General features: G+C 41.0%; 1 long non-coding RNA gene across 15 annotated transcripts in view; it reads left to right on the forward strand.

The window, feature by feature from the left end:
- Positions 1 to 13,628, forward strand: part of LOC149429009 (uncharacterized) — a 645,951-nt gene that overhangs the window by 436,946 nt on the left and 195,377 nt on the right. For 14 of the 15 annotated variants that reach the window (XR_016310627.1, XR_016310628.1, XR_016310634.1 and 11 more), the window contains 2 exons: positions 4,444 to 4,564; positions 8,995 to 9,046. This is a non-coding gene — a long non-coding RNA (uncharacterized LOC149429009). The remainder of the gene's footprint in view (positions 1 to 4,443; positions 4,565 to 8,994; positions 9,047 to 13,628) is intronic. The other variant, XR_016310630.1, reaches the window with a different exon arrangement.

A 13,628-nucleotide genomic window follows, 5' to 3' on the forward strand; every position in this document is an offset into this window, starting at 1 on the left:
GGATAGGAACTATAGAAGATATATGTGTATTCAGTTATTCATTTCCCTGAGATACAAACTTGTGTGAAAGCATTTGTTTTCTGATAAAACATACAACTGATACTAATTCACAATATATCTTACTTTTCATCATTTCATACTCAATTTAGTGATATACAATCCCCATTGCTGAATGTATTTTTGTTTCAGAAAGAGTAGGAATAATGTCTCTTTTTGTTAATGTCTTTGTGGGTAAAATATAAGTTCCAAGCTTTAACTTTTAGTCTTAAGAATGACACAATACTGATGTTTACGTCCATTGTAAAGATAATAGGGCAACAACCAGTTGTCCTTGTAGTTTGAAAAAAAACAGTTTGAAAAGACTGTTGACTCATCACTCTTTTCAAGGCTTTGTTTACTCTTCTCAGACTTGCAAGTATGGTCTCATATATTGTTAACTGTCGGTGTGGTGACTCAATGTTTAGAGGTCCAACGTCTTATTTGACTGTCTGATTAACTTTTGTAGATGCACTTTCCCCAACCCCAATGGATAAATAGCATTTGTTGAGAATATACATTTTAACTAGTCTCATAGTCGCCAACTTAAACTTCTCAGGATTGTCTATCTTGGGCCACCTGTAGATAGTCAAACAGTCTATTGTCTCTGGAAAGAGCTCCTTCCACCCATTGTCTGCATGTAACTTCATTAGAGGGTCCTTCGAATTTCGACCAAAAAGAGTTAACCCTTAACAGATGGCTAGGCTGGTTGGCTGTTGAAATAAAGTTATGTTTTTGATAAATAACTTCAAAAGGCACTACACTGCCTATCCCTCCACTGCCTTCCAGTTGCCCAACGAATAAAATTCAAAGCACTAACAATAACGTATAAAGCCATTTATAACTCTGCCCCAAATTACATCACCAATCTTGTCTCTAAATATCACCCAAACTGTACTCTCCGCTCCTCACAAGACCTCCTACTCTCTAGCTCCCTTGTCTCCTCCTCCCATGCTCGTCTCCAGGACTTCTCCAGAGCTTTCCCCATCCTCTGGAACTCTCTACCCCAATTTATCAGACTATCACCTTCTCTGCTCACTTTTAGGCGAGCTCTGAAAACCTATCTCTTCAGGGAAGCCTATCCTGCCCTCAGCTAATACTGGAATCTTCTACTCTTCCAACCAGTCCATCCCCCACAGTTACTACCTTTTGCACCACTAGCCCCTCCCTCCTAGATTGTAAGCTCCAAGGAGCAGGGCCCTAAAATCGCTCTTGTATTGAACTGTATTGTTACTGTATTGTCTCCCGTTATATTGTAAAGCGCTGAGCAAACTGTTGGCGCTATATAAATCCTGTATAATAATATAATAATAATATGGCTAATGTGTAAGGTAAAGTCTACAGGCTTGGAAAAATCTGTATCTAAATGGATAGAAAACTGGCTAAAAGATCGTATTCAGAGAGTAGCTGTTAATTATTATTATTATTATTATTATACAGTATTTATATAGCGCCAAAAAGGTTTGCTCAGCGCTGTACATTATAGTGGGGGACAGAACATGAGACAATACAGCAACAAACAATACACGAGGGGTTCGAGGGCCCTGCTCTTTCGAGCTTGCAATCTAGGAGGGAGGGGATAGTGGCACAGGAGGAAGTGGCTGTGGGGGATGGAGTGGTAGGAGGAGTGGAGGAGATCGGCAGTTAGGTGAGAGTGGGGTAGGCTTCCCTGAGGAGATGGGTTTTCAGGGTGCGCCTAAAGGTGAGGAGGGAAGGTGACAGTCTGATGGATTGGGGTAGTGAGTTCCAGAGGATAGGGGAGTCCTGCAGTTGGGCGTGGGAGGTGGAGACCAGGGAGCTAGAAAGTAGGAGGTCTTGTGAGGAGCAAAGATTACGGGTTGGGTGGTATTTGGGTATCAAGTCGGTGAGGTAGTTTGGGGCAGCGCTGTGAATGGCTTTGTATGTCAGTGTTAGTAGTTTGAATTTGATGCGTTGGGCTATCGGGAGCCAATGGAGAGAATGACAGAGGGGGGTAGCAGAAGAGGAGCGGTTGGTAAGGTGGATGAGTCTGTCTGCTGAGTTCAGGATAGACTGAAGCAGGGATAGTCTGTGATGAGGTAGGCCGGTGAGGAGGGAGTTGCAGTAGTCCAGACGTGAGATAATAAGGGAGTAAACGAGTTGTTTAGTAGTGTCTGGGGTTAGGAACGTATGTATTTTGGAGATGTTGCGGAGGTGGAGCCTGCATGAGCTTGCTAATGATTGGACATGGGGTTGGAAGGACAGGTTTGAATCTAGAGTGACACCTAGGACTTTGGCTTGCGGGGTGGGACTGATGGTGGCATTGTTGGTCGTTATGGAGAGGGTGGGGGGGGGCGCGGGCTGGGGGGAAAATTAGGAGCTCGGTTTTGGAAAGGTTCTGTATAAGGAAGTGGAGCGACATCCAGTCTGATATGTCATTCAGCAGGTGGGTGATACGGGTGGAGACTGAAGGGGTGAGTTGAGGGGTGGAGAGGTAAGTTTGCATGTCATCGGCGTAGAGGTGATAGTTAAAGCCATGGGAGTGTATCAGTTTGCCGAGGAAGGAGGTGTAGATGGAGAAGAGAAGGGGCCCGAGGACAGAGCCTTGGGGGACCCCAACAGAGAGGGGGAGAGAGGGGGAGGTGGTAGCGTTATAGGTAATGCTGAAGGAGCATTGGGAGAGATAGGAGGAGAGCCAGGAGAGAGTGGAGTCTCTGATGCCGAGGGAGTGTAGTTTATCAAGGAGGAGGGGGTGGTCAACTGTGTCGAAGGCCGCGGAAAGGTCAAGGAGTAAGAGGACTGAGTAGTGGCCATTAGCTTTGGCGGTTAGCAGGTCATTAGTGATTTTGAGTAGGGCGGTTTCGGTGGAGTGTATGGGACGGAAGCCAGACTGTAGTGGATCAAGGAGGTTGTTGTCAGTGAGGTGGGCGCTTAGGCGATTGTAGACTAAGCACTCAAGGAGCTTGGATGTGAATGGCAGCAGGGAGATGGGTCTAAGGTTGTTCAGGTCAGTGGGGTCCAGGGAGGGTTTTTTGAGTATGGGAGTGATGTGTGCGTGCTTTAGGGAGAAGGGGAATGCGCCAGTAGAAAGGGAGAGATACTCTGAATGGTCTAGCTTTGTTAGTGGTGTACCCCAAGGTTCAGTGATGGGACCCTTACTTTTTAATATAATTATAAACAATATAGGGTCTGGGATTAAAAATACCATTTCAGTCTTTGCAGATGACACCAAGCTGTGCAGAGGAATAACGTCCTTACAGGATGTCTCCAATTTACAAGCTGACCTCAATGCACTGTTTAATTGAGCAGCTATGTGGCAAATGAGGTTTAATGTTGATAAATGTAGGTTAGCACTTGGGGACTAAGAATATGCATGCATCATACATACTAGGGGGCGGTACAACTGTGGGAATCAATGGTGGAGAAGGTTCTGGGAGTTCTGGTAGATCACAAGCTTAATAATGGATGCAATGCCAAGCTGCGGTTTCTAAAGCGACCAAATCCTCGCTTGTATTAAAAGAGGTATAGGCTCCAGAGAGAGATATCATATTACCCCTGTACACATCATTAGTAAGACCTCATCTGGAATATGCAGTTCAATTTTGGGCACCAATTCACAAAAAGAACATTGGGGAACTGAAGAAAGTACAGAGAAGGGCAACTAAACTGATAAAAGGCATGGGGGAGCTCAGCTATGAGGAAATATTAGAGGAACTGAATTTATTCTCTCTAGAGAAGAGGAGATTAGGGGCGATATGATCAACATGTATAAATACATCAGTGGTTCATATAGTGAACTGGGTGTAGAGCTATTCCCCCTGAGGTCATCACAGAGGACAAGGAGGAACTCTTTATGTCTGGAGGAAAAGAAATTTAATCTCCAAACACAGAAAAGTTTCTTCACAGTGAGAGCTGTGAAAAGGTGGAATAGACTCCCTCAAGAGTTGGTTCTGGCCAGCTCGGTGGATTTCTTTAAAAAAAAGCCTGGATTCTTTCCTAGATACACAGAATATAACTGGATACTAACAGTTATAGGTAAAGTTGATCCAGGGAATATCCGATTGCCTCTCGGGGGATCAGGAAGCAACTTTTTTCCCTGCAGGAGCAAAATTCGATCATGCTTTGCTGAGTTTTTTGCTTTCCTCTGGATCAACTGTGGGTATAGGATTTTAACTTTTTTTTTAATGGTTAACTGGATGGACTTTTGTCTTTTTTCAGCCAGACTAACAATGTAACTATGTAAATAAAGTCTTGTAATCAGGTAGGTGATCCCCAATGCAGCGGGGTAACTTTCACTACTTTGGCCACTAATGCAGGGGAAAGGAACCAATAGGCTGCAGATTTAATTTTATTTTTATCCCTCTTCCACACAGAAATGGGGTCTTCTGTTGTACAGATGACATGTTTTACTAAGTTATCCAAGTAATGAATTATTTGATTGCATTTCAGATGATGAAGAGCAAGGATTTGTGAGTCGCACTTGAGGTAGAATCAGTGAAGGAGAAAATGGAAAGAGACAGAACGCAAAATGAACAAAGCTCTCCCTTATTTGGTCTACATTGTCACTGAGGTGAGTGTCATATTTTTTTCTTTTTAAGGGTTTATTAAAGGAGTAAAGCTCGTTTGGCTCTACTTCTCCTGGGAATCACAGTAGTGCAGTTCGTTCAGCACTCCTATGACCCATTTTCTGAAACCCCGTCAGCTGACATCACTCAGCTGGTCCAGGTTCAGGAAAGATCTTGACTTTAACCACTTGCCCTCCTGAGGATCCCCCCTTCATCCTGACCAGGCAATTTTTTGTGTTGCGGCGCTGCGTTACTTTAACTGACAATTGCACAGTCACACAACGCTGCACCCAAATGAAATTTATGTCCTTTTGTTCCCCACAAATTGAGCTTTCTTTCAGTGGTATTTGATCGCCTGTGCATTTTTGATCGACAATTTTGAAAAAAAAACAATATTTTTGACTTTTTGCTATTAAACATGTCCAGTAAAAATTTTTAAAAAATCAAATTTCATCAAATTTAGGCCAAAATATTTTCTGCTACATTTCTTTGTTGAAAATAACTCGAATCAGTGTTTATTATTTAGTCTGTAGGAAAGTTATAGAAACCACAAACTATCGTATATACAGTTCCTTGAAAAAGTATTCATACCCCTTGAAATTGTCCACATTTTGTCATGTTACAACCAAAAACATAAATGTATTTTATTGGGATTTTATGTGATAGACCAACACAAAGTGGCAAATAATTGTGAAGTGGAAGGAATGATAAATGGTTTTCAAAATTTTTACAAATAAATATCTGAAAAGTGTGGTGTGCATTAGTATTCAGACTCTTTACTCTGATACCCCTAAGTAAGATCTAGTGGGACTAACTACCTTAAGAAATCATCTAATCAGTCCATCTATGTGTAATTTAATCTCAGTATAAATACAGCTGTTTTGTGAAGCCCTCAGAGGTTTGTTAGAGAACATTAGTGAACAAACAGCATCATGAAGGCGAAGGAACACACCAGACAGGTCAGGGATGAAGTTGTGGAGAGGTGTAATGCAGGGTTAGGTTATAAAAAAGCATCCCAAGCTTTGAACATCTCATGGAGCACTGTTCAATCCATCATCTGAAAATGGAGAGTATGGAACAACTGCACACCTACCGAGACATGGCCGTCCACGTAAACTGACAGGCCGGGCAAGGAGAGCATTAATCAGAAAAGCAACCAAGAGGAGAATCTGTCCACAGGACAACTAATAGTCATGCACTCCACAAATCTGGCCTTTATGAAAGAGTGGCAAGAAGAAAGCCATTGTTGAAAGAAAGCCATAAGAAGTCCAGTTTGCAAACACGTCGAAGAAATTGCTCTGGTCAGATGAGATCAAAATTGAACTTTTTGGCCTAAAAGCAAAACGCTATGTGTGGTAGAAAACTACCATTGCACATCACATCACCCTGAACACACCATCCCCACCGTGAAACATGGTGGTGGCAGCATCATGTTGTGGGGATGCTTTTCTTCAGCAAAAACAGGGAAGCTGGTCAGAGTTGAAGGAAAGATGGATGGAGCCAAATACAGGGCAATCTTAAAAGAAAACCTGTTAGAGTCTTCAAAAGACTTGAGTCTGGGGTGCAGGGTCACCTTCCAGCAGGACAACGACTCTAAACATACAGTCAGAGCTACAATGGAATGGTTTAGACCAAAGCATATTCATGTGTTAGAATGGCCCAGTCAAAGTCCAGACCTAAATCCAATTGAGAATCTGTGGAAAGACTTGAAAATTGATGTTCACAGACACTCTCCATACAATCTGACAGAGCTTGAGCTATTTTGCACAGAAGAATGGGCAAAAATTTCACTCTCTAGATATGCAAACCTGGTAGAGACATCCCCAAAAAGACTTGCAGCTGTAATTGCAGCGAAAGGTGGTTCTACAAAGTATTGATTCCGGGGGGCTGAATATAAATGCACGGCACACTTTTCACATATTTATTTGTAAAAAAATTTGAAAACCATTTCTCATTTTCCTTCCACTTCACAATTATGTGCCACTTTGTGTTGATCTATTACATAAAACCCTGATAAAATACATTTACGTTTTTGGTTGTAACATGACAAAATGTGGACAATTTCAAGGGGTATGAATACTTTTTTAAGGCACTGTATCTGAAAATCAATAATTCCTGATGTACTAATAGCCTGCCTCATTCTTAAGGCCCTAACATGCCAGGACAGTACAAATATCCCCCAAATGACCCCTTTTTGGAAAGTAGACAGTTCAAGGTATTTAGTAAGAGGCATGGCGAGTTTTTTGAAGTTGTAATTTTTTTGTCCTGATATTTTTAAAAATGAAGAATCAGGACAGTACAGCATCATCATATAACTGGTGTGGTGGTGATCAGGAAAACTGGTGACAGTACAAAAAAAATTGTTTTTCATTAATTCAGTTTTCATCTTTTTTTTTCTTATTTATTTTATTACGATTTTTAACACACTGTGACCAGAGCAAATACTCAAATATATAAAAAATACAACCAATTTTAGTAGTTTCACAATAAATAAAACTAAACTTATAAAATATGTCTCTCTGCTGTTGTTATTTCATATAGATACAAATACACCATCAATTATAGTACATAGGGAAAACTTGAAATGTAGAATTTGTCATACGAGATCCTGAGTGTTTCAGAGTCATAAAACTCCTTCTTTGGGGTATTTCTGCATAAACAGTGATGTAATCTATGAAACTGAAATTGCAATTTTATAATATATAGAATATCAATATATATGTACACGATGCATTAAAATCAATGTATCCACATAAGAATGCAATACTCACACTATAGTGAGTGAAGAGTTAAAAACAGTCACTGGGGCCGCCTAAGTGACAGGTACATAAGGAAGGCTGCATTAATATCATATGACTGCGAAACACCCACCAACTGCTGTTTATGATAGATGTATGCACAGATAAGTGCAAAAGCATCCATATAAGATGATAAATAGTATTGGGATAGTGGAACAGAAGAAAATTCTCTACAAGAATATACACATATATATATATATATATATTTTTTTTTTTTCTTTTGAAAGTATATTAAAGTAGAGGCATATATTTCAGTGGGGGGCATTAAACAGGCACCCAAAACACCAAAACAAATAAGATCGATTACATTTTGGTGAGTATATTGACTTGGTGGATATGTTTGTTTTTGTGACTTGGGAGCCTCTGTGTAATGCCCCCCACTGAAATATATGTCTCTACTTTAATATACTTCTAAAGGAATCTTTTGATATATATATACATTTTGTTTCTCTTGTAGAAAACTGTCTTCTGTTCCAACATCCAATACTAACTGTCATCTTAGATGGATGCTTTTGGACCTTATCTGTGCAGACATCTATCATAAAGAGCAATTGGTGGGTGTTTGGCAGTTACTTCCTTTTTACATCTTTTTTTGATTGTATTGACTGACATTAATGCAGCCTCCCTTACGTACCTATCACTTAGACAGACTGTTTGATGAGCCACAGGAAGCTGGGACCCTAAGGGGACACAAGTGGGGAAGTGATGGTCATGTGGTTTGTTTTTATGCTACGGCTGATGTTTCAACCTTATATTCACTCTAGTGTGAGTATTGCATACTTACATATATCTGTATATTGATAGTGTATTTATTCAAAAATTGCAATTTCAGTTCCATAGATTAAACTATCCTTCATGCAGAAATATCCCTGAAGAAGGAGCATTATGACTCTGAAACGCTTGGGGTCTTGCATGACAAATTGTACATTTCAAGTTTTCCTTATGTACTATGGTGGGTCGAAATAATTTTGTCCAGTCCATTTTTGGCATTTTGCATGGAATATGTCAGATTTGGCTTTTTGTTCCTCCATTTTTTTGTCTCATATCAATACAAACAAAAGAAATAAACATGAGAATGCTTAAACATTTATAATTGCAACAATTTTCTGGGGCAAAGTGGTGCATTGTCTGACAGAAATGTAGGGGTGCTAGTATTTTTGGCCATGACTGCATTTTATAAGTATTGTTTTATTTATTGTGAAACTACACAAAATTGTTTTTTTTACATATTGGCTGTAAAAATCCCAAACAATTGGGGAAAAGTCTCCATAGTCAACTTCTCAATGAAACTAAATTTACATCTGGAATATGGTACACCTTTGGATGAGCTGATTGTGGTGATAGGCACTGATCAACTCACTTGTATGCAGGTACAATGTAAATGTTTTCTGTATTAAAGTGGTTTTATCTGCACTCTCCAGTGTGCTCTGCTTCTGTCATGTATAATTGGCCCTTGGAGATATATATACAGAGCTTGACTGGATCCAATGTAGCCCGATACATTTGTAAGATTAGAGATACAGTCTATATAAATATAGCCGGTAACTGACAGGCTCCAAACTGTCACATAGACCTATCAATCCAGGAAAGTCGTTGCATTCCAAAATGTCTCAATCAATATGTTTAATTCATTTCAGGTTTAACAGTTGCACAAGCGTTTCAAGTGTCCCCACTCTTCACCAGGTGCAGGTAAGCTCAACCATTGTTGTGCAGTTGTTACCTGGAATAAATTCAACATATAGAGCAAGAGGTTTGACTTCCCTGAATTGATGTGTGTGTGTATTATACCACCACCACCCGCCTGAACCATAGATACAAGGCAGGATGGATTCATGCTTTCATGTTTTTTACGCCAAATTCTAACCCTACCATTTGAATGTCTCAGCAACCAGTCTGCCCATACTCCTCTGACATCATCAAGGTATTTTCGCTCACACAACTGCCGCTTACTAGATATTTTCACTTTTTCAGACCATTCTCTGTAAATCCTAGAGATTGTTGTGCCTGAAAATCCCAGTATGTCAGCAGTTTCTGAAATACTCAGACCAGCCCATCTGGCACCAACAACCATGCCATGTTCAAGTCACTTAAATCCCTTTTCTACTCCATTCTGATGCTCGGTTTGAACTTCAGCAAGTCGTCTTGACCATGTCTAGATGCCTAAATGTATTGAGTTGCTGCCATGTGATTGGCTGATTAGCAATTTGTGTTACCAAGCAATTGAACAGGTTTACCTAATAAAGTGGCTGTTGAGTGTATAATTAGGCTTAAATAACTAAATGAATCACCTGACAAGAGCTATAGAAGATATATATCTTTATTATTTTCTAAAAAAAAAAAAAACCCTAAACATGATAGAATATGAGACCCTAGAATAAAAATCACTATTAAAGCAGTGTTTTTTTTTTAAGAAACATTTTCCTGTTTTCACACTTAAAATGGAGCTAACCTTACTGTTCCTTCAATGGTCTTGTCTCTCAATGGCATGTCCTCCTAGGTGACTGTCACATACCTGGTCGAGGGCAAGCTGACGAGAGGGCTTTCCCTTACACCTACTGTCCTGTTTCACCTGGAGTTGATGACAGGTGATAACAGGGCATGGAGGGGCATGGGTGCCTTGCTGGAGATCCTGGCTGGAAGAGATGCCGGACAGCAGGCAGACTGGTGAACTTACAGATACAGAAGGCGCTGTAGCAGGTGCAGAAGAGCAGGCAGTAGTCAAGCTGGTGAGCAGGTGGATGCAGGATCTCAGGTGGGCAGAAGTCGGTAGTAGCCAGGTAGCCGAGGTACAGAATCGAGAACCAGAGCGTACTCCGAGCCAGGCCAGGGAAAGTAAAGTTTAGCAGAGAAGGTATGGGAACAGCTGGCAGGAGGCAGAGTCAGGTCACAAGCCGGAGTCAACAGAGTATCAGGAACAAGCGGAGTCAAACAGATCGGGCCAAACACAGGAGTGAGCACAGAATCAGGTCACAGGCAGTAGGAGCTGACGACCACTCAGCAATCCTCTGGTTTCTACAGCAGCTTTAAATAGGCAAGTGGGTGCCAAACACCCATGCTTACTCATGCTCATGTGCGTGAGTGTAATGACCATGCTAATGTGCTTACGCATGTGCATGAGTTGGGCACGTCCAGTTCTTGTTTTTGAGAGTTGTATTATACACATGCGCATATCTTCACACACGACCATATGATTCCCCTGGCAGTGTTAGTTATCAGCCATCTTCGTTGGCTGGTGCAGGATGAAGTCATTTCTGCACATGCTCAGAAGGCCATCATCCCAGCACACAGTGACCATACGCATGTGCAGCTCAGTTTACATAGCCAGAGAAGACAGCGGGCAGGCAGGTAGATGTATTTTACTGCAAAAACACTGCATGTCTCTTTAGCAATAAAAAGCCTGCCTGCTCACTGATTATGGCAATGGAAGCTTAGTTCCGCTTTCAGAAAGTTGCATATACTCATTCTCTGGGCTGGGTGGTCATTAAATTATACCGAAGGGATCTCACGTTAGCACCATCCGGTGCAGTAATTCTAAATAAAGGCTTGTTCATAACATGTCTGTTGAGTTGCATTTTACTGTACACCTCCACACATGTATGATGGCATGAAGTAAAATGCAGCTAAATAAACATGGTGTGAACAAGCCCTAAATGACAAAAATAAAAATCTGGCCTTCTTCATCACTGAAAGTCTGCTAGTTACATTCCTTTTTTAATTTTTCTTCTTTTTTTGCCAGACCTGTTTAAAAAAAAAATCCTGACTCCTCCTCCCCTTATAGCCAACCAGTCAAGCTCTCTTTTTTGCAAGATGTTTTTAAAAGTAAAATCCAGCAGCCTCCTCCTCCCCTTATAGCCTGCCAAGCACGCTCCTTTCTCTTTTTTGCAAGATGCTTAAAGAAAAAAAGAAAATCTGGCCTCCTCCTCCTTTTATAGCCGGCCAATCACACTCCTTAAAATGCAGCTAAATGAACATGGTGTGAACAAACCCTAAATGACAAAAATAAAAATCTGGCCTTCCCCATCACTGAAAGTCTGGTAATCTTTTTCTTTTTTTTTTTTGCCAGATCTGTTTTAGAAAAAAAAAATCAGGCCTTCTCCTTCCCTTATAGCCATCCAATCAATCTCTTTTTTGCAAGATGCTTAAAAAAAAAAACAATTCGGTCTCCTCCCCTTATAGCCAGCCAATCACGCTTCTTTCTCTTTTTTGCAAGATGCTTAAAAAAAATAAAATTGCGGCCTCCTCCTCCCCTTATAGCCAACCAATCATGCTCCTTTCTGTTTTTTTGCAAGATGCTTAAAAAAAAAATGAGGCCTCCTCCTCCCCTTATAGCCGGCCAATCACACTCCTTTCTCTTCTTTGCAAGGCACTTAAAATGCCATGGCAGATTTTAGGGAAAGGTGAACTAACCCTCTAAAGCAGTGGTTCTTAACCTGGGTTCGATCGAACCCCAGGGGTTCGGTGAGTCAGTCTCGCGGGTTCAGCGGAGGTGAAGACCCACACCCGACTCATATGATTCGTGCAGTAAATATTCATTATTATGTTTTTGTTTTTGTGTGAAAAACATGTTTTAATGGTTTTGTTCTTTGTTCTTAACGGTTTTGTTCATTTTGTGCACCTATGTATAAATATATACCTATGTTTTGAATTTTAAAAATCATATTTTATTTTTCCAATTAAGAAGGGTTCGGTGAATGCGCATATGAAACTGGTGGGGTTCAGTACCTCCAACAAGGTTAAGAACCACTGCTCTAAAGTCTAAGTTCCTTTTGCACCATGTTACACTTGTATTTCCCCGCACTGTGCTTAGTAGCAAACCTAGCCCCAGCATAGCTGGTAAAAGGGAGGGAGTTCTCCCTTACCTGTTAAAGCGGTTGTAAATTCTGTTGTTTTTTTTTTTTTTTTTTTTTTTAATTAAAATAACAAACAAACATGTCATTCTTTCCTTCTCTGTGTAATGGTATTGCACAGAGTGGACCCAATCTTCCTCTTCTGGTGTCCCCCACTGGCAATCTTGGTTCCTCCTCCACCAGATTTCCAGGCTCCATGCCTGATCCCGGTTATCCTGGGACGAGCATGGCAGATGCCACCGTGTAGATGGTAGGGAGATCTGTGAATGTCCATTTGCTGATCTCCCCTTCCCGTTAATGACTCAGAAGGGACATATAAGAGATACTTCTGAGTGGTGGTGTCCCTTTTCCCAGCCAGTATTATTATTATTATTATTATACAGTATTTATAAAGCGCCAATAGTTCGCTCAGCGCTGTACATTACAAAGGGGGACAGAACATGTGACAGAACAATACCAATACAATGTGATACACGAGGGGTTCGAGGGCCCTGCTCTTTCGAGCTTAGTATGGGAACTGCACTCTATTAGTTTCATTTCAGAGCAGGTGAGACATCAAGAGTCAGTCACCAAAAATGCATCACATGAGGGACTTTATGTCCCCTATGTGATGGGGAAAAACAGACTTAGAAAAAATTGTGTAAAAAATTAAAGTTATACCCAAGCACTTCTGCTGGATTTCTTCCACATGCCCCAAGAATGCCTTTTAACCCCATGCACCCTCATTATTTTTTCCAGACTTTTTGTGCCCATCTGAAACTCAGGACCAGAATGGTTGATGCTGCTGGGTAGAGGGGAGGTAGATCAGTGAATAGGTCATGTCCTGGGGTTCAGGCTCGAAGACCAGTAGCTATAGCAGTAGAGAGGTTCCCACAGACCAGCAGGATAAGTACACTGGCAGGTCATCCTAATGGATGATGCAGGCTTACCCGAGGTGCAGGGTCTAAGTACCAACCCGTCTCCACCAGAGCTCCTGATGGTGGAGATAGTATTTAAGATAACAGTCTCTCGATGTGTGTGATATCCTCAAATCAATGTGAATTTGTGCTCCTAAAATTAGTCCACCTTCATGAAGGCATTCTTTATATCCATGTGTTCCTCAAAAAGAAAATTCTACATAGTGCATTACCCCACAAAACATTAGGGAATATAATAACCACCCGGTGCTAATAAAGTGTCACGCCACTCAGTGTCCACTTCTAAGCGGCTGTATTAAACACCCTTACCCTATCAAAGCTTGTAAACGACTTTCTATCTCATAATAATCCACAAAAACTGGTGCTCCATGCCGTCCTTTTCTCCCATCGGTATTACCTCCGACAAAAAACATATAATAGTGCAATATTCTTTGGGATACCAAAAAGTGCTCCCCTTATATTTCACAGCATTAGTGTAATGTAAATCCACTCCCCGTCACCTTACAC

The sequence above is a fragment of the Staurois parvus genome, unplaced genomic scaffold, assembly GCF_062004578.1.
Source record: "Staurois parvus isolate SC_StPar_1 unplaced genomic scaffold, SC_StPar_1.0 ptg002864l, whole genome shotgun sequence".
In the NCBI taxonomy this organism is placed as follows: Eukaryota; Metazoa; Chordata; class Amphibia; order Anura; family Ranidae; genus Staurois; species Staurois parvus.